The sequence below is a fragment of the Amblyomma americanum genome, chromosome 1, assembly GCF_052857255.1.
Source record: "Amblyomma americanum isolate KBUSLIRL-KWMA chromosome 1, ASM5285725v1, whole genome shotgun sequence".
Lineage (NCBI taxonomy): Eukaryota > Metazoa > Arthropoda > Arachnida > Ixodida > Ixodidae > Amblyomma > Amblyomma americanum.
Genome location: NC_135497.1, coordinates 35708332 through 35726997, shown reverse-complemented (window position 1 = coordinate 35726997; position 18666 = coordinate 35708332). Strand labels below are relative to the sequence as shown.

Sequence of the window (18666 nt, the reverse complement as noted above, 5' to 3'; positions counted from 1 at the left end):
GTTGTCTCTAAGCAAGGCGTTCGTCCCGACCCAGCTAAACTTCGCGCTGTCGCAGACTTTCCCAAACCCACTTCCATCAAAGACTTGCGCAGCTTCTTAGGTCTGTGCACTTACTTTCGGAGGTTTATTCGCAACTTTGCTTCGATTGCTGCGCCTTTAACACAACTGTCCGGCAGTTCCGATTTATTGATGTGGTCTCCGGCGTGCGAAGATGCGTATAACACCTTGCGCCGAATCTTCACAGCGCCGCCTATACTGCGCCATTTCAACTCGACCGCTCCAACCGAGGTCCACACGGACGCCAGTGGTGTCGGCCTCGGCGCCGTACTCGCCCAGCGCATCTGTGGTTTTGATGAACACGTTGTTGCCTACGCAAGCCGCACACTTACGAACGCTGAAACTAATTACTCCGTCAGTGAAAGAGTGTTTGGCCATCGTATGGGCCCTTGCCAAATTCCGCCCGTACTTCTATTGCCGCTCTTTTCACGTTGTGACGGACCATCATGCGCTTTCTTGGCTTTCTTCCTTGAAAGACCCATCCGGCTGCCTTCCCAGGTGGGCTCTTCGTCTGCAAGAATATGACATCCGCGTGGTCTATCGTTCCGGCCGCAAGCATCAAGACGCTGATGCCCTGTCCCGCTGCCCACTTTCGGCCGAGATCGCCAGCCTTTCCGCCTCTGACGTCTCCCTGTCGTCCCTTCACACCAGCGACATGCATTCAGCGCAACGTACTGACCTCTGGATCGCTTCTCTTCTCGACTTTCTCTCCAACCCCACGGCTCCTTCTCCATCCCGTGCTCTCCGCCGCCATGCTTCCCACTTCGTGATTCGCGATAACCTCCTCTATCGCCGGAACTACAGCACCGACGGCCGCAAGTGGTTACTCGTTATTCCTCGCCACCTGTGCACGAACATATGAGCCTATTTCCACGCCGACCCACAATCCGGCCCCGCGGGAGTTTTCAAGACATACACCCGCATCCGACTGCGCTATTACTGGCGCGGCATGTAAGCCTTCGTACTTAAATACGTACGCGCCTGTCTCGTCGCAAGCCATCTCCTCATCGTTCTGCTGGAGAGTTGCAGCCACTCTCTTGCCCACTACGCCCGTTCGACCGTATCAGCATTGATTTCTACGGCCCGCTTCCGTACACTGCGGCCGGCAACCGTTGGGCTATCGTTGCGGTTGATCATCTCACGAGATCATCTCAACAGACTGCTCTGCAAGAATATGGACGGAGCCATCTGAAGACCGCAGTAGACGAGTGAATCTAGCGCTCAGTACAGTTTTTCACTCACTCACACACTCGCACCTTTGGGGTGCTGTCGTACTGTGCGAGGGCTCCGGCTTACGTCAGCCGTAATTTTTTGGTTGCATTGAACTACAGGAGAAAGAAAAAAAGAAACAGGGCAGTGCTGTTTAATCGAAATGTGTGTTAATGCTTTTAACAATCGTTGTTATCCTTTTGATAGACTAACAACAAATCCGTGTTAGTGCTGCGTATGTACAATGTTCACTGTAGATCCAAAATAAAAAGTAAAAAAAAACGCTGTCAGAAGTGGGGTTCGAACCCACGTACTCTTTCCAGGACCAAAGCTTAAATCTGGCGCCTTAGACCGCTCGGCCATTCTGACCATGGTGCGGCTACTTTTACGAACAGATATTCACTCTGTGAAAGTGTGTGCGTATACATGTAGCGTCTCTGCCAAAAGTAACCAAACAGCCGCGATGGCAGCGACAGCGGTCTCTCAGCCGGGCGGCGGCGCTGCGGTCCCGGGCGCTGGCCACTGCTCTCCGGCTGCGAGTGTAACATGGGCGACGTAAGCCTGCGCTCCCGCCCTCCTTCCCCGGATGATAAGAAGCAGATAGTAGAGAGTTTTAGTTTCACGTACGTAAAGCTCTTACGGGTGACCAGTGCGCATGCGCAGAACGCAAAGGGTATGAGCGAGTCTCACGTACGTACGTGAGATTCGGATTTTTACGTTGCGGTCTTTGCGTTGCTTGCGTACGTAGCGTTGACAAACATGGCGGCACACTGCCCGCCGCTTCATGGCGATAACAGCTTCGTCGCTAATCCCTCGAGGCGATATGGTGTTCTAAACTGTTGTATTCGCCTTCGATTTGCCCATTCTTACCCTCGCATAAGGTTTCAAGCGACAGATAGCTTTTGTTTTTCAGGCAGAAGGGCGATTTTTAAGCTGCTAAGCCTGACAAAGTAGCATTGGTCGTCGTCATAGCAACGATCTCGCTATGAATGGCTTCGCTTAATGACTTGTCTTGGATGATTATGGCTACAACCAGTGTCTGTGTTTCTTAGCAGATGGCGCTAGGCGTAACGCGCGGCGTGTTTCGCGTACGTGTAACTATAAGGGTTTCAAACCACCTGCGTGCAGGCTACGTAGACTTCTCACGTTTGCGTACGTGAACCCTCTACGTACGTGAAACTAAAACTCTCTAGTATGTTAATGAAAATTGTTTTTTTCAGAGAAAGGAAATGGCGCAGTATCTCTCTCACATATCCGCTGACACCTGAACCGCGCCGTAAGGAAAGGGATAAAAGAGGGAGCTAAAGAAGAAAGTAAGAAACAGGTGCCTTTTTGGAGGGCTGCGGAATAATTTCGTGGCGACGAATTTCGCACTTTGCGGTGCTGTCGTAATGCACGAGGTGCGGCTTACGTCAGTCGTAATTTTTTAGCGGTATCCGACTACAGAGGAAAGAAAAAATTGATGTTGGTTTAGCTCTGGCTAGCACTGGCCGAAAGCAAAAAATTAATGTGGATTAGCTCAGCTAATCCAGGATATACAGAGCGAAAAATGGCGGCGTTCACTGTGTTCATTGGCGTTGGCGTTGACAATGATCTAGACGGCGATGGACGTGAGCAAAGGAAGGGCGCATAACTGGCTCCCTGGATATGCGGACGCCTCTTTGTGCATTGATACATGTGGCGATGGCGAGAGAGAGATGTGACCTGAATGCATTAGCGCTGACAGCGTTGTGGCTGACATGCGGCATTGCAGCGTTCACTTTGTGATCGATCTCCCGCGATCAAGCATTAACTGCATGCCACCTCCAAGGGTGGCAGGGAGGGTGCGCTGCCTATCAACTATGTGGAACGCAATCAAAGCAGCCTTTCGCAGTTGGACACCTACGCCACGTACGCCAAAGCGACATTAAAGCTTCCACTGACCCACGGAGCAGGTTGTGCGCCTTTCCTTTCGTGAAAATGAACGGCCTTTGCAAAGTTGTCAACGCCAATGAGCTGTATGAACGCCGTGGGCTGTCTTGTTTTCTTTAATTCTTGAGGAAAGGAAATGGCACAGTGGACACCCGAACACGCGGTAAAAGAGGGCATAAAGGAGGGAGGGAAAGAAGAAAGAGAAAGTTGGATTTTGAGGAACAGTGCGGCCCTGAGCTGCGGCGGAACACCTGTGGCTCGGTGCTGCTAGTGGCGCATGCGTAGTAGTGACTGTAGAGCGAGGGAGGGAGAGAAATATCTGCTGCGAGGCACGCGTTGTGACGTCATGTGCCTCATCGGAGTACCACCACGGTGAAATTGCAAGTTCGTGGCCAGCAAAGCTTTCGCTTTAAAAGGCCCGCAACAATTAACAGGCGAGCAAAACGGCCACTGGTGAAGTGGCCGCAGGAGACAAAGCTCGAAATGCCCTGCCCACGGAATCCCCGCATGAACCGCTCCCCAAAAGACACGAGTTGCCACGCAGATGTCGAGCTACCACACAGATTCCGGAAGTGGGTAATTCGGACTGGTACTGGAGCGTGAAACACCCCACTGCACTTGTTGATCACAAGTATGCAGCAATGCAAAACAGTTTCCAAACAATGTGGCGTAAATGGTCTGGGACCCGCCGTGGCTACTGATCAGGAGTTGCCGGGTTCGAACACGACCGCGGCGGCTAATAAACCTGCATTAAGCCAGCTCGTGTATAAACCACGATTTCTTCACTGAAATGTCATTTGCATACATGTGATACCTGTACAATGATGGCTCATTTTGATGTCCTTGGAAACCAGACCACATGTGTTAGGAGTTCATAGCAATGTAGATATTTTCGGAAAAATACAATTCTCTTAAAAATATTTGCGGACTTTCGCCCTCATAGATGTGGTCTGTGATGATGTAGACACGGCGGCGTACCGATGTGCTTCACGCTATAAGCGTTCCGTCTTTTGTCGCATTGGCATTGCGGGCTCCTCGAAAGCCATAGTCTGAGGCACCAGTCGACTCGGCGGAAGCTCCCTCGTTAAGCAAACTGCCGCGTTCGGCACTTTGTGCGGAGGCGGAAGGAACGCCCAGCAAAGAAGTAGCGGTCCTGATCCTGTTGCTGCTGTGTCAGTGTTCGCAGCTGATTCCCTGGTTGTCACATCCCCCCCCCCCCTTTAATTGGGTGGGCAGTGCACAATCCAGGCAGTTCGGTTCTCGCGTAAAAGAGTTGTAGTATATGCCTGTGGCTGCGAGTACGTGCAAATTACGCGGTTGCTGGGAAAACAAACTGGTCGTGTCGTGAAAATCACAACGCACGCGGCGGCGGGCCTCTCGAAAATTCGCCCCGTGCCGGAGAAGCAACCGGGACGCGTGAACAAAAAGCTGCCGGCGTTGCGCAAGGTAATACAGGAGCCACCAACGTCAGCACGCTAGCTTGCGCTTGAGAGCCAACAGAGCGAATTGGATGATTCCAGCGGCTCTCTTGCCTTTGGTAAATGACACTGCGAACAGTGACTGAACTTACTGAGTGCGATGTAGAGATGGGGCGTCTGCGAGAGGTGAAGCGTTAGTAGCACCTCATGGCACCTAGCCGCAGCTGTTCCCCCGCTGCGCAGCACCGCGCTTTTTCTCAAAATCCAACTTTCAATTTTCAGTTTTCTATTTCTTCGACGAGTGATGTGTGTGACGGATGCGGTGCAGTGGAAACACTAGAAAACCTGCTCCTTCACTGTGCCGCTTTCACCGATGCTCGTCGCGATAAGACGCTATTGTGGCCGCAGGGCAGTGCACGCACTCGTGAGCTAACCTTGGTGAGCCTCTGTGCATTCCTCGAACGCACGGGCTTGACGTCCCGTCGGTTCTCCGTCACGTAGTTACACGCAGTGACCGAACGCTCCGCGAGTTCAACCTTGAACGATTAATAACTGTACGCCCCACTCCAGTGGTAGAAAACACAGTGCTGTGCGCGTGTGTTTAATTCCTCCAACATGAACTAATCATATGCAGAACATTGACACATTGCTTATTGTGTAAATAGTTTGTATATATTACTTATCCTTACATCCTCTCTTGTTGTCCCCTCACCTCTTTCATTTCATTTCTGCATTATGCCAGCTATCCGTTATTTCCGCTGCCTCAGCTCAAGTGCTTCGTTATCGATGGCAGATGCCGGGGCTAGCAAAAATCTTTTCCTTTCTTTTTACTATTATTTTAATAAAAACTCACTACCACCACTTGTTTCTCCTTTCCCTCCCTCCCTTATCTCTTCCTTTACGGCGCAGTACGGGTGTCCACCGAGATATGTGAGACGATTACTCTGCCATTTCCTTTCCTCAAAAACCGAACAAAACAAGCGAGCCAAAGCATTCATAGAGTTCATTGGCAACTTTGCAACAACTTTGCAAAGGCTGTTCATTTTCACGAAAGGAAAGGCAAACAACAGGCTCCGTGGGCCAGTGGAGATCTCACTCACGCTTTCATGTGCGCGGCGTTGGTGTCCAATAATATAATAACAATAATTGGTTTTGGTGGAAAGGAAATGGCGCAGTGTCTGTCTCATATCTCGTTCGACACCTGAACCGTGCAGTAATGGAAGGGACAAGGAGCGAGTGAAAGAAGAAAGGAAGAAAGATGTGTCGTAGTGGAGGGCTCCGGAATAATTTTGACCACCTGGGGATCTTTAACGTGCACTGACATCGCACAGCACTCGGGCGCCTTAGCGTTTTTCCTTCATAAAACCGCAGCCGCCATGGTCGGGTTTGAACCCGGGAACTCCGGATCAGTAGTCGAGCGCCCTAACCACTTATGGTGTCCAACTTCAAAAGCCTTTCATGTTGCGTTTCGCACACTGCATAGGCAGCGCGCCTTCTCTGCCATCCTGGGAGGTGGCACGCAGTCCATGGTTGATCGCGAGAGATTGATCACCAAATGAACGCTGCGGCCCAGCTATTTCTGCAGTGCCGCATGTCAGCCACAACGCTGTAAGGGCTAATGCAATCAGGCCACAACTCTCTCTCACCACCGCCACATGTATCACAGCACGAATGAGGCGTCCGCATATCCAAAGAGCCAGTTATGCGCCCTTCCTTTGCCCAAAGCCATCGCCGTCTAGAACTTTGTCAACGCCAACGTCGATGAACACAGTGAACGACGACGTCTTTCGCTTTGTATACCGTAGATTAGCTGAGATAATCCACATAATTTCTTATTAGAAAGGGAGTGGGCGTATCTTGTCGGACCAGCATACTGGGCACATGTGCGTGCCGATGTCGGTTGACAACAGCTTTCGTTTTTCTCCCAGTGTTCAACCTGCTTTCAGCATAATTTGATTAGGGAAAATTCTTTGTGTCTCCATGCAGCGCCCCTCCTGTGGCTCGCCGCAACCAAAGCACAGTTTAGGCATGCATTGAATGACCCGCCGCACTGGATGAGTGGTTAAGGCGCTCGGCTACTGATTCGGAGTTCCCAGGCTCGAACCCGACCGCGGCGGCTGCGTTTTTATGGAGGCAAAACGCTAAGGCACCCGTGTGCTGTGCGATGTCAGTGCACGTTAAGATGGATGGATGGATGGATGGAAAAAACTTTTATTAGAAAAAATGGAAGAACAAAAATCTTCCAGGGTGGTCTCTTACTGGTCCAGGAGTCCACGGGCTTTTGCCTCACATAAGGCCCGATCCGCCAGCCATTTCTGACCGGCGGACTGAGCGTTCCGTAAAGCAGCCTCCCAGGAAGAATGAGTGGAATTGGGGATGGTGGTACTTCCTGTGAGGAAGGACATTCCCAAAGGTAGTGGAAAAGTGTGAATCTGGACATGCCACAGGTGTTACAATTAGGAGGAAAAGCGGGGTGAAAGCATGAGATACGGTAGGGTGAAATAAAGCAGCCCGTCTGTAATTGCCGCCATGTGGCGCTGGATGAGGGCGACAAAGTAGTGTGGCGTGGCGGTAATGTCATGGGTCTGAGTTTGTATAATGCGGTGATTTGATGATATGTATAAAGGACCGATGGGGCCTCTTGCGCAGTGTTGGGTGCCTGATCGTCCGGGGTCCGGGAGGAGAGTTCTCGGGCCAGCGCATGAACGCTCTCATTACCGGGGATCGAGGCATACCCAGGGATCCACGACAGAGTAACCGTTCGGTCGAGAGAGGCGGCTGTGGCAAGAACACTCCCTTTAGGTAATGGCGGTATGCGGCCTTGGAGTCTGCAAATTTCTGTTATGTTTTTGTCAATGGTGGAGTGGGCCAGCGCAAGTGCGAAGGTGGCTCCTTCCGCCTCTGCAGGGGAAATAGTTCGGACAGTGGCTGCGGGCCCCACAGTGCCGTCTTCATAGGCTGCGACTGCCGTGAAGAATCCTACTTTAGAATTTTCTGCCACGTCGAAAAAGGATATCGGAGCGGTTGCTGTATGTTATGGTGTAATAGCTCGCTCGAGCCTGCCGCCTACCCTGATGGAGGCTATCGCTCATATATCGCGATAGAGCTTCTGATATATGTGATCCTGCATGCGCAGAGAAATCATGTAAGGTGTAGGACGTGTTGGGTTGGGAATGGGTGGATTGAGACGGAGCTGTCGCAGTAGGCATTGTCCTGTTTCCGTGCGACTCAGGCGGACTAATTGGGTGGTGCGTTGAGCCTCTATTAATTTGACAGCGATATTGTGGAATCACAGTGCACGTTAAAGATACCAAGGTGGTCGAAATTATTCCGGAGCTCTCCACTACGGCACCGCATTCTTCCTTCCTTCTTTCACTCCCTCCTTTATCCCTGCCCTCACGGCGGGGTACAGGTGTCCGCCTATATATGAGGCAGATACTGCGTAATTTCCTTTCCCCAAAAAGCCAATTATTTTTATTATTAAGCATTGTGGTTGGCCTTCGCAGCTGCCACGTGATATCTTGTCTCATTGAGCGCACACGCGAAAGCAGCAGCCGGGGCCGCTTTCACGCCCCCTATTCCAGCATTTTTTTGTGAGTGAGAAAAGAGCGTATTCCGACAGCTACTGACCTCCAGGTGCAAAAGAGGCATTGAGATTAAGTGCGCTGTTGGACACTAACAATACAGCAGTTGTTATTACGCCCGCGAAAAAATCACCAGCTGCCAGATATATCAGCTTCGTGCACGACGCAAAATGTCCTCGGAAAGGGTCATAACGAACATCAAATAAACATCATTGGCCATTGCGCGCAAAGTATGTCGATTGGTAACGACACTCTTCTTTTCCAAACTAATTTGATGTGGCAAACTGAAGTTACCGCGCATATCCTACTCTGTCGAGCATCGACAAAAATATATGGAACACGCAGCAAACTCAAGCATGGCCTTCATGTAGCCTTTCTCTTGACGATTCGTCTGCTTCAGCGCGTGGTTTGACGCCGGTGCTCACAACTAGGCGGGAAATCGGGTGCCCGGCCTGCTGAACTGTGCTGCTCCTCAACATGTGCCGAGGTCACTGGAGTTTCCAGGTTTTTCAACCTCCTCGCTGCACAGGGCCTGTTGCAAGCTTGTGCTCCTTGTGTCTGTAGTAGTCTCCACTATCGTGACGATTAAAATCGCATGGCCGTGCGTTTGGCGCGCTTAACGGTATATCGGCGTCGAGCTGATTTCACAATGTCAAGCGGCGGTAAACATAACCTCACAGGAACTTTTTCTGACCGATAAGGCGGCATCGGGTGCAAAGGCCAGCCTTCGGTCTGGCGCACGCATTCTGCGCAAGACACAGCTGTCGTACAATGATGTATTGTGCGGGAAAGGCAACCAAACCATGTGCTCGCGACGAAATGTCAAGCACGCGCACTCTTTTACAGCGGCACGTGTCGGCTTAGGCGCTCACAAAACAGAGATAAATATTCCTAATAGATCTCTCGAGGTTGAGGTTGAGGTGTTGAATGCCACAGGTGGGGTTAGCCTTGCTTTGTCTGCCAGCAATTGCTCCACCGCAGCGTCCCTTCGATATTAACAATGCCGCATCTACCCCGCTAAGCGCACAGTCTCTTATACTAGCACACATTCTCTCCCGCAGTCACCATCTATGCACACAATCAATCCAAACAGTTCACATCACAGTCCACTCCAGAAGTCACCATCTATGCACATATTCAGTCACAATAGAACATAGGCCATTGTAGTGCCACACTCCATACACACATTCACTCACAGTATAAAGTTTTCCACTCCGGAAGACACAATCTACGCATACATTCAATCACAGTAGGCCATAGTCCGTTCCTGCTGTCACCATTTAAAAAAAAAGATCCGTGTTCTGCAGAAATGTTAAAAAAGGCGTGCAGCCTCCCTTCTGCATGTCTGGTTTCCACTCGGGTAGACAATGTCCTGCACTGTGCTGTGACGGGTTCCTGTCTTCTTGAAGGAAGCGAACATCACATGCCTTTCCGCGTTGTACTCTGGGCAGTACATAATATAATGTTTGATATCCCCGCACACACCACATAAAGAGCAGAGCGGAGACGATGCTATGCCGGTCTTATGCATCCATGCAGGAGTGCGAGCAGAGGCCGTGCGAATTCGATGTAGAAGGGTCACCTCAGATCTTCTCAGTCCCTTGGTCACACATGGCTTGTGGGACGCACTCCACAGGGTACTGAAGTGATCGAGCACCGTTTTCCTGCAGAGACTTTTCTCATCTTGAGCTACTTTTTTGATGGAATCCTTGAGAGAGCTTTATGGGCGAGACTGTCTGCCACCTAATTACTGTTGACTCCTATGTGAGAGGGCACCCACTGGAAATGTAGTGTAAAGCCTCTGCTGTGCAGATTCTGCACCAAGCGCAGAGAGCTTAGAGACAAGGCGTCAGTAGGGAATCGGCGCTCTAACCTCTGAAGGGCAGATTTTGAATCAGTTAGGAAGACAACAGGTTGAGCCGGACAAGACCCTAACTTCCGTAAAGCCGCCTCAATAGTAACACTTTCAGCCGTTGTGGAGGATACGACAGCAGTACAGCGTACGGACGACTTACAGTGCAAAGAAGGAATGTAAAAAGCCGCTGCGCTAGCTTGTTTGACCTTGTCCACAGAACCATCCGTGAAAATTTGAAGATGGCAGGCATACTCTGTTTCCAAGTATTCCAGTACAAGCGAACGCGTTGCTGCCAAAGGAGGGTCGGAAAAGACCAGGGGGGTTTCAACCGTTTCTTTTGCCTTCGGACATTATTGCCTAAAGAACTTAGAGTATTGAGTGTCAAGTAAGCCTTCGACTCATATCTCTTGCAGAGCCGCTGGAGAAGGGATCGCCCAGCTACCGTCTCTCCTAAGCGGTCAAGATGCATTAATAATAGCCTCTGAGAAGCGATAAGGCTAAGAGGTTTCGATAGGGACTCATGAAGTACTGTCTTATTCGCAGCCGCCTGGGGAACTCCAATGGCTCTTCTTAGGCCCTTTCTGTGGACAACTTCGAGACGCTCAAGTTGTGATGCCGAGGGGGAAATTAAAGGTAATTGATACATTATCAGCTGACCACCAGCGCTTCATTAAGTTTGACCATTGAAGAAGGATTGTTTCCCCATTGCTCACGTGCAATTCTATGGATCGCATTGAGACGAGAAGATATAGATGAAACAATCGCATCTACAGCTTTCGCCACTGTAGACGGGAGTCACTAATGACGCCCAGGAAACGCGCGTGGTTGAATTGACGGATGCAAGAGTGACCGAGGTCTATCTTCAACCGCGCTTGACGTCTTCCTACACCTGGAAACAGAATAAAGCCGGATTTGTCCACTGACAGAGACAACCCCATACCTTGAAGGTAAGCTTGTGCCGAAAGTATAGCCTGTCGAGCTATCAGGGCTAATCGCTTGTGTTGGTAGCCAGTAATTCAAATACAGATGTCGTCAGCATAAAGTGACATACGCACTTGCCTGCAACTTTTTTCAACGAATCAGGTAGGCCAGCCATTACGGCGTTAAAGAGCTTGAGGGAAAGAACACTTCCTTAAGGCACACCTCGTGATAGAACCCTTTCGGTGCTTAACGTACTCCCTAACCGTACACGAACCGCGCGATCACTTATAAACTTGTAAATGAATCTTAACATTTGGCCCTTTATGCCCATGCCTTGCAAACCGTTTAGAATTGAGATCTGAAGCACGCTGTCGTAAGCTTTCGCAACATCAAGAAAAATGGCTAAAGTGGATAGGCCGGAAGCTCTCTGGTGTTCAATGTGACTGATCAAGTCTAATACGCTATCTTGGGCACTAAGACCTCGGCGGAATCCTGTCATACAGGATGGCAGTGCCTTGCTGTCCTCAAGCCACCACGATAAACGTTCATTTACCAGCTTCTCCATCAACTTAGCTACACAGGAGTTCAATGACACAGCAGCGATACGAGGCAAGGTCTGTCATGCCTTTTCCAGTCTTCAGTACTGGCACTACATGTGCCACCTTCCATGACGGACGAACATCGCCAGTCTCCCAAACTCTATTGATGAAGTGGAGGAGCTCCTTTCTGAGTTGCAAGGGCAGATTATTCAGCATTTTATTGGTCATACCGTCCAGACCTGGTGAACACCGGCGCCGCAGGCCACATAGCGCAGTCTGAAGCTCACAAAGCGTGAACGGGACGTCCATGATAGACCTGGAGGAAGCAGATGGTGAATATATATATCGATTCCAGAATCAGCGCGGACGAGTGCGTCTGCAAATTCCTCTGCCAAGCACGCAATAGGTTTTTCCTTGCGTATTGCAAGAGCTTCAAAAGGCTTCGAAGGGCGAGATTCTCCAGCAAGGCTGCCAATAATTCGCCATATTCTCGTTATCGGTGAGAAAACAGTCAAACTAGCACAGAATGAGACCCATTGCGACCTGTACAGCTTGTTCGTGTGCCGTCTAATAGCAAATTCAGAGTAGATCTCTCCTCCTACTGTGCCCCATATATCTTTCCTCCAAGACTCGTTTTCCAGATGCTGAGCCTTATACGGACCGCGGAAAACATGGGCTTGAGTTTTCAAGGCTTACATATTCGGTTGGTACATGCATTTTCGGCCTCGTATTTGGCGCTCGACGCGTGTGTTGAAGACTACCTCAAAGCACATCGGCACTAGGCTAAAAGCCAGTTATGTATATATTCCGCTGTGTGCGCGATGACAGGTAAGCCTGCTTGCGCTCCGCCCCCTCCCCAAATACTAAAATATGGTCTTAGTCTCCTTTCTTCCTAAATATTAGTAACTCCGAATATTTGGGTGCGCACTGGATGGAGCCCACAACTATTAGCTTGTTATTTGTACGGTATCCGCACACATAGTAGTCTTTAATGCATGCTCCCAACTGACCCTCAGGGAGGTTCAAATCGTAATGTTGTCAGCATACAGCGCGTGCTTGACACCTTGTATGTTGTCCAGCCTACTCGGTAGTCTGGAAAGGGCAATGTTGAGGAGCAGAGGGGACAGCACTGGCCCCTGCGGTGCGCCACAACTTCGCAGGCTCGTATAGTCTGACTTTACTTCTTTGATATTGGGCCTAACTCTTCGGTTCAAGAGAAATTATTTGATATAATAATACGTCCTTATACCACCATTACAGTCCTGTTAATTTTTGATTATGATAACATGTTTGACATTATCAAAGGCACTTTGAGGCCTAATGTTAGAATTGTTGTTGCCTATAAGCCTCTAGGTTTGTCAATGATTTCTTCTTTTAGCTGTAAAATAACGTCTTTAGTCGAAATGTTTGGTCTCAACGAGAATAGCAATCTTTGGAATGAAGCCACATTTATCTAAATCTCTGTAAATTGTGTTATATTCGCCGGACGGCCGTAATGCGCGAACCTATGCTGCAAGGCGCGTTCCATGCTTGTCGCCTCCCGAGCAAAGTCGACCACTTATCTAGGAGGGTCGCGCACGTCTTACCAAAAGCTGGTCTTTGACCCCTCGCATAAGATGAGGTACCTTATTTGCTTCAGATATTGAAGGATCTGCGCAGTTGAGAGCCGCGTCATGTTTTCTGTAAACAAGGCAAGGCTCTCATTTGGCCGCTGCGCTCAGGTCTGCAGGGCAAGTTCTGCTCGCTCCCTCCGTTCGTTGCCGGAAACTGTCGCCGGAAATCTCGCCAGGAGGTAATGGCGGACTCGTAGTTTTCAAACCACATCTTGCCGGCGTCTTCGAGGGCAAAATAGACAATCCTTAGCTTGCGCTCCTCTTCCCACAGGTCAAACGTTGCAACCCGGTCGTAGCTGGCCAACCAATCCTCCATGTCTTCAAACTTGTAGCCATGAAACGAAGCGCGAGTGCGAGGCGCATGGAGAAGCAGTGGCGTGCAACTAAAAGTATTCTGGATGCTCTGGCTTGCCGCAGTGGACGCCATTGTGCGGGGTGGTGTCGTCAGCGGCCGGATCTCAGGATCCAAGCCTCGCAAGCGGCGGCTTGCGTGGTGGACAGGTGCCGTGTCCATGGGGTGCAGCTGGGCGTCGGAGGCTCCCGGGAGCTCTTCGTATATCACCCAGCACCTCCACCAAAATGTCACCGAGACCAGGTAGAATGTTAGTACAAAGGGCAGAGGGGTATACAAGGATTTGCAGAGCAGCCACACAGCCAACCCACGCTCGAGCAGGAAAGGGGGAAGAAGACCAGCGGGTGCTGGTCGCACCTCACGGCGGAGCCAGTTAATGGCCAACAGTGTGATTATATTACTTCTTTCATCAACCAGCCGGTGCACGACGTTAGCGATATTGGCCTCAAATTCTCGATACTGGTCTCTTTGCCAGGTTTCAGAATAAACAGAATTTCTGCCGCCTTCCAGTCCTGAGGAACTTTTTCTTCAGACTAGCATTTCATAAAGTCACTGATAGCCTCCACTGACTCGTCCAAGTTAGCTGGCATTTTGTAGTCACCCAATAGCCATGTCAGGGCAGGTATCCCTCCTTATGTCCAGGAGTGCGGCACGCACCTCCCAGGTTGTGATCTCCATGTTCATTTCCTCATGCTGTGTGCCCGTGTAGTCTTCCATTTCCAGACCGGCAGCCTCCGATTGTATGTACTCTCTCCTTTTAAGTTCTGCAATGAGCTCCCTTTCGCTAACCTCGAAGTTCTCTATGGCCTTCAACTGATTTGCTTTGCGCACTGTTTTGCTCCTTCCTGGGTTAACAGGCATCTCAATATGGACTAGGTTATCTTGAGGTTAACTCTGCTATTGAAAGAGTCGCAGATGTTGTGACAGTTAGCCTTGGCCAAATTCGAGGCATTCTGCCCTGCGTGCTCCGTAATCTCCGCTTTTCTTTCAAAGCGAAAGCATTTCTTGGCTTTGACAGAAGTTGTAGACAAAGGCTGTTCACAAAAGTGTTCGCGCGTTTACGGCCATTAAAATAAGAAGAAAATAAAATTGTTGCATGAAAAGAAAATGGGGGTCTACGTGGGAATCGAACCCGTGTCGCCGCCGTCTTACCAACTACCATCTGAGGCGCGAGCAGTTGTGCGTCTTTTGTTTTCTCAAAGCGACCGCAAGGTTTAGACTCCGTTGATTTTGAGGAAATGATATGCGCATTACTGGCTCCCCTGGGTCAGTGGACACCTCAATCGTGCTTTGAGGTATGTGGCGGTGGTATCCACCAGCAGAAAACTGTGCTCTCGCACAATACTTCATGCTTCGCAATGCTAAACCGCCAGTCATTTTTGTTTAACTTAACATGACGTCACGGTTGCTATGTTTTGGCCCAACAAAGATCGGACGGACAAGATTCTTGGTCGGAGTTGCTGAGTATATGGGTGCTTTCGCACAAATAAACACCTAAAACAGCCAGCCGGATTTTCAAAAACAGAAGCTCTCAGGCGATATTCAGTGGAACATTTGAATGCGAGGTGGTACACTTACGTTCGTTGCATACTTAGGTTCGTTATATCCAAAGTTCACCGACTAAAGTTCGTTTTATTCCGGGTAGCATAATAAGGTTCGTTGTGCCACGCGACACGCGTGACGGCGATCGCCATTTCCGCTTGCGACCCTAACATTTATAACGCATTAATAAAAACCGAAATGTCCAACCCCTACTTATTATGCTTAAAAAGGCGCGCACAAAGCGCCCGAGAGTAGGGAACATACATGGGCGCCACATGTAGGCTTCCTAGCCTAAGAAGCCTTTCGAAGAGGTTGGTGGTGTGGTATGGGGTAGTCACCCGATCACTGGGAAAAGCTGGGCGTGCTCACGTGATGCCGGGCCAGCGCGCGCCCCACCCGAAGACGACAAATGTAGCGCGAGGCATATACAAGGGGTGGCCACGTGGAAGCTTCTTTTCCCTTTATTGAGTACAAGTGATCAGCAACCTCTGCCTCCCGATTATTGGCCGCTCCACCAGTGTGGGTATGTGCCATCTTTTGAAAGGCTAACAACCACAACTAAGTGGAAGCTTCATCATAAGCCCCGATGCTCAACCGGCAAACGGATCATAAACAGCTGTGCTGTGAAACATGCTGAAAACCGGACCGAACTACTAAAGGGGCACGTGTACTCGGAGCCAGAGGAAGACGGAAGAACACGACCTTCGAAGGCTGGAGCCAAAGGCGCGCAATAGAAGAAGACGAAGATTGTGCTGCTGGACGCGTTCAGTTGGGACCAGGATGACGCTGGCGACCAGGGTGAGCAGTGGCCAACGAGAATGACGGGGCGCGCCGTTTCCTCTGGACGTTAATGAGTCAAAGGAAGGCATGGAGTCGACCATGACGCCCCTTGACGAAAAGCAGCGCTCTGTCGACGAGTGCCAGGTCTCCAAGGGGGCCATGCGAGGCATCCAGAACACGGCCCGCTGTGGTTTGGCGGGCTGACGCTGGACCCGCAGTCCGTCAAGCAGTCGCGGTCCCCACAGGAGGTCTGCGGGCTAACGGGCCAGAGGAAGGCCGCCAGAGTCGAACCGGATCGAGAAGAGTGGCGAATACGTGTTCCAGAACCAGACGGTGCTCTCGTCGTTCAGTTCTGGAGGCACACCCTTCTTGAAGCCACAGGACATCGACCGGTGAGCTGCTATTAATGCGAGAGGGTTAGTACCCCGTGCCGAAAAAAAATGCCCGGTGTCCGCGTTGGCTTCGGCGACGGTTTGAAGCCTTGCAGCCGGAGAAGCCGGCTACTCTGGCGTCTCCGACAACCTAGGTGGGACATTTAGGTCACGTGGCCTTTTGGTGTCTTCGCAATCTGCCCGCCGGGTTGTGAGCAAGCTAATGATCGTTGCAGGTACCAGTTAAATTAATGACTAGCCCCGAGAAGTTGCCCGGTAAGAGCAATCGAGTCCCCACATGCACCACCGGTGGCAACACCTTCCATCGCGGGGCGGTGGCGCATCACTCAACCACGGCACCATTGCGTCAGGACTGGTACGAAGATTTGGTTTGGCTTATGAGGGTTTAGCCTCCCAAAGCGGCTGAGGCTATGAGGGACGCCATAGTGACAGGTTCCGGAAATGTCGACCACATGGGGTTCTTTAACGTGCACTTACATGGCACAGTACACGGGCCTCTAGATTTCCGCCGCCACAGAAGTTTGACCGCCGCGGCCGGGATCGATCCCGCGTCTTTCGGGTCAGCAGCCGAGCGCCATAACCACTGAGCCACCGCGGCTGCTTAGTGGAACGAACACTCCCAGCGACCTATGAATGAAAAGTCAAAAATTACAAACTACGCATATATGGGCATTAACCCATTAACGCTATAGCGTCTTACCCGTAAAGCGGAGCTTGAATGTCCCAGTTTGTAACGCCTTAACGTTTACGGCTCCGTTCGCCTGAAAATCCTGTCGGCGTTGTCGGCGTCGGGGTTGTGAGCTAAAAATCACGAGCATGTCTCTGGCTGGTAGTCGTCAGAGAGCAACCTAGAAGGCAGGTGAGACACTAGGTCACGTGACGTCTTCACAACCTGCCCACCGGAGAGTCAGCAAACTTCCCACCGTGGCAGGTTCCAGTTAAATTAATGATTTAACGCTAGTGAAGACCAACCTGGGCCACACAAGGACCTCTGCTGACACCTGCCATCACGGGGCAGTGGCGCAACGCTTAACTGCTGCACCACTGCGCCATGAAGGGTATGAGCACTTCCAGTTGTCTATGAATGTACAGCATAGAAAGTCCATCTTCATATATGGGAATTACGCCTTACCTTATCGCGTCATGCCTTTAAGGCGAAGCTTAAGTGTCCCCTGCCTATTTTTCTATTTTCTTTCTGCCTATTGATTTCGCCTGTCCTGCCTCGTTTCTCCTGTAGTGCTCCTTTTCACCCTTAATCCTGTCCGTGCGCATACTCATGCTCCCTGCCTTTTCTCCGTGCAGAGGCGGCTTCCAACTCCTTTTCTGCCGTGGAGACACTTCCTCGGGAAGAAAACTTCGCCAGCGTGGAACCGGCTCCTTGCGGACAGTGGTGGCGCTGACGGCGCCACTGCGCATGCTCAATATCTGTGATATCGATTTCTTATTACTTATGATGGAGGTAGTGTAGGGATAATGTTCTTAATATCTGTGCAACTGCAGGCACGGCTGCTTGCCGACACTTAATGCGGTTGATATCAGTGATCTGCCGATGTTGTTTGTCGATTTCACTGGGAAATAATAATGCGCTCCGCAAGACTTATGATAAAGCTTTTTCTAATATGGTTTGGCGTCAGAGCCCCCTTCTGCGATGTAGACCGGACAGGCGGGGTCCTGAGGTATTGATGGTCTTGATGCGGTTTCGTATAATCAATATTCTTCCTGTTTGTGGTTACCCGCGCAAATTTGTGTTTTTGTAAGTCTTGAGGCTTCATTTGCTTGGAATTATCTTTTATTACTGGCTATATTTATTTCAGCTCTAATTAAATAACCAATTACTCCACATGCACGTCATGATTTCTCCTGCGACATTTTGATGCTCTATCTAATGCATGCATTCTAACTCAATTCGTTCGGACGCTATCGTGATGACAAGCTCGTGATCACGTGAAACCGCTAGCACAGCCATAGAATGCTTACGCATTAATAACGGGTATAATAATGCGGGCATCTGTACTGCGTCTCAGTGGTCACAAAAAATCCGTAAACTTACTGCAGCAGAAAACGAGAAGGTTGCCGTGCGATGAACATTAGTTCATGTTCGTGGCTGGTTTTTGGGGTCGTCTAAACTACAATAAATTATCTGCCGTCACTATGAGGCCGACTTCTTACGATTGTGGTGGTAGCGGTTTTTTATTAAAATAATAGTAAACAGGAAGAAAAAGGTCTTTGCTAGCCCCGGCATCTGCCATTGATACTGAAGCACCTGAGCTGGGGCAGCGTAAACAAAGAATAGCGACTTCTACTCATAGCATAATTGAAAAAAACGCCTAAAGACGGAACACTGTGGCGACATCAAGACTGTTTGCAAAAATGGCCTGTTTTCAGGCAGTTTGCCATGCTATAGCTAAGAAAAGATGCGCACCCTCTCCAAGAACGGCATCTGAATTGCAAATTACTTCGTAACTGAAATTTGTCTTTTTAGACCAAATAACT

General features: G+C 50.2%; 1 non-coding gene across 1 annotated transcript; it reads right to left on the bottom strand.

The window, feature by feature from the left end:
- Window positions 1-1551: 1551 nt before the first annotated feature.
- Window positions 1552-1635, bottom strand: TRNAL-UAA (transfer RNA leucine (anticodon UAA)). The gene has a single exon. It is a non-coding gene; the product is annotated as a tRNA-Leu (tRNA).
- Between the last annotated feature and the right edge of the window lie 17031 nt (window positions 1636-18666).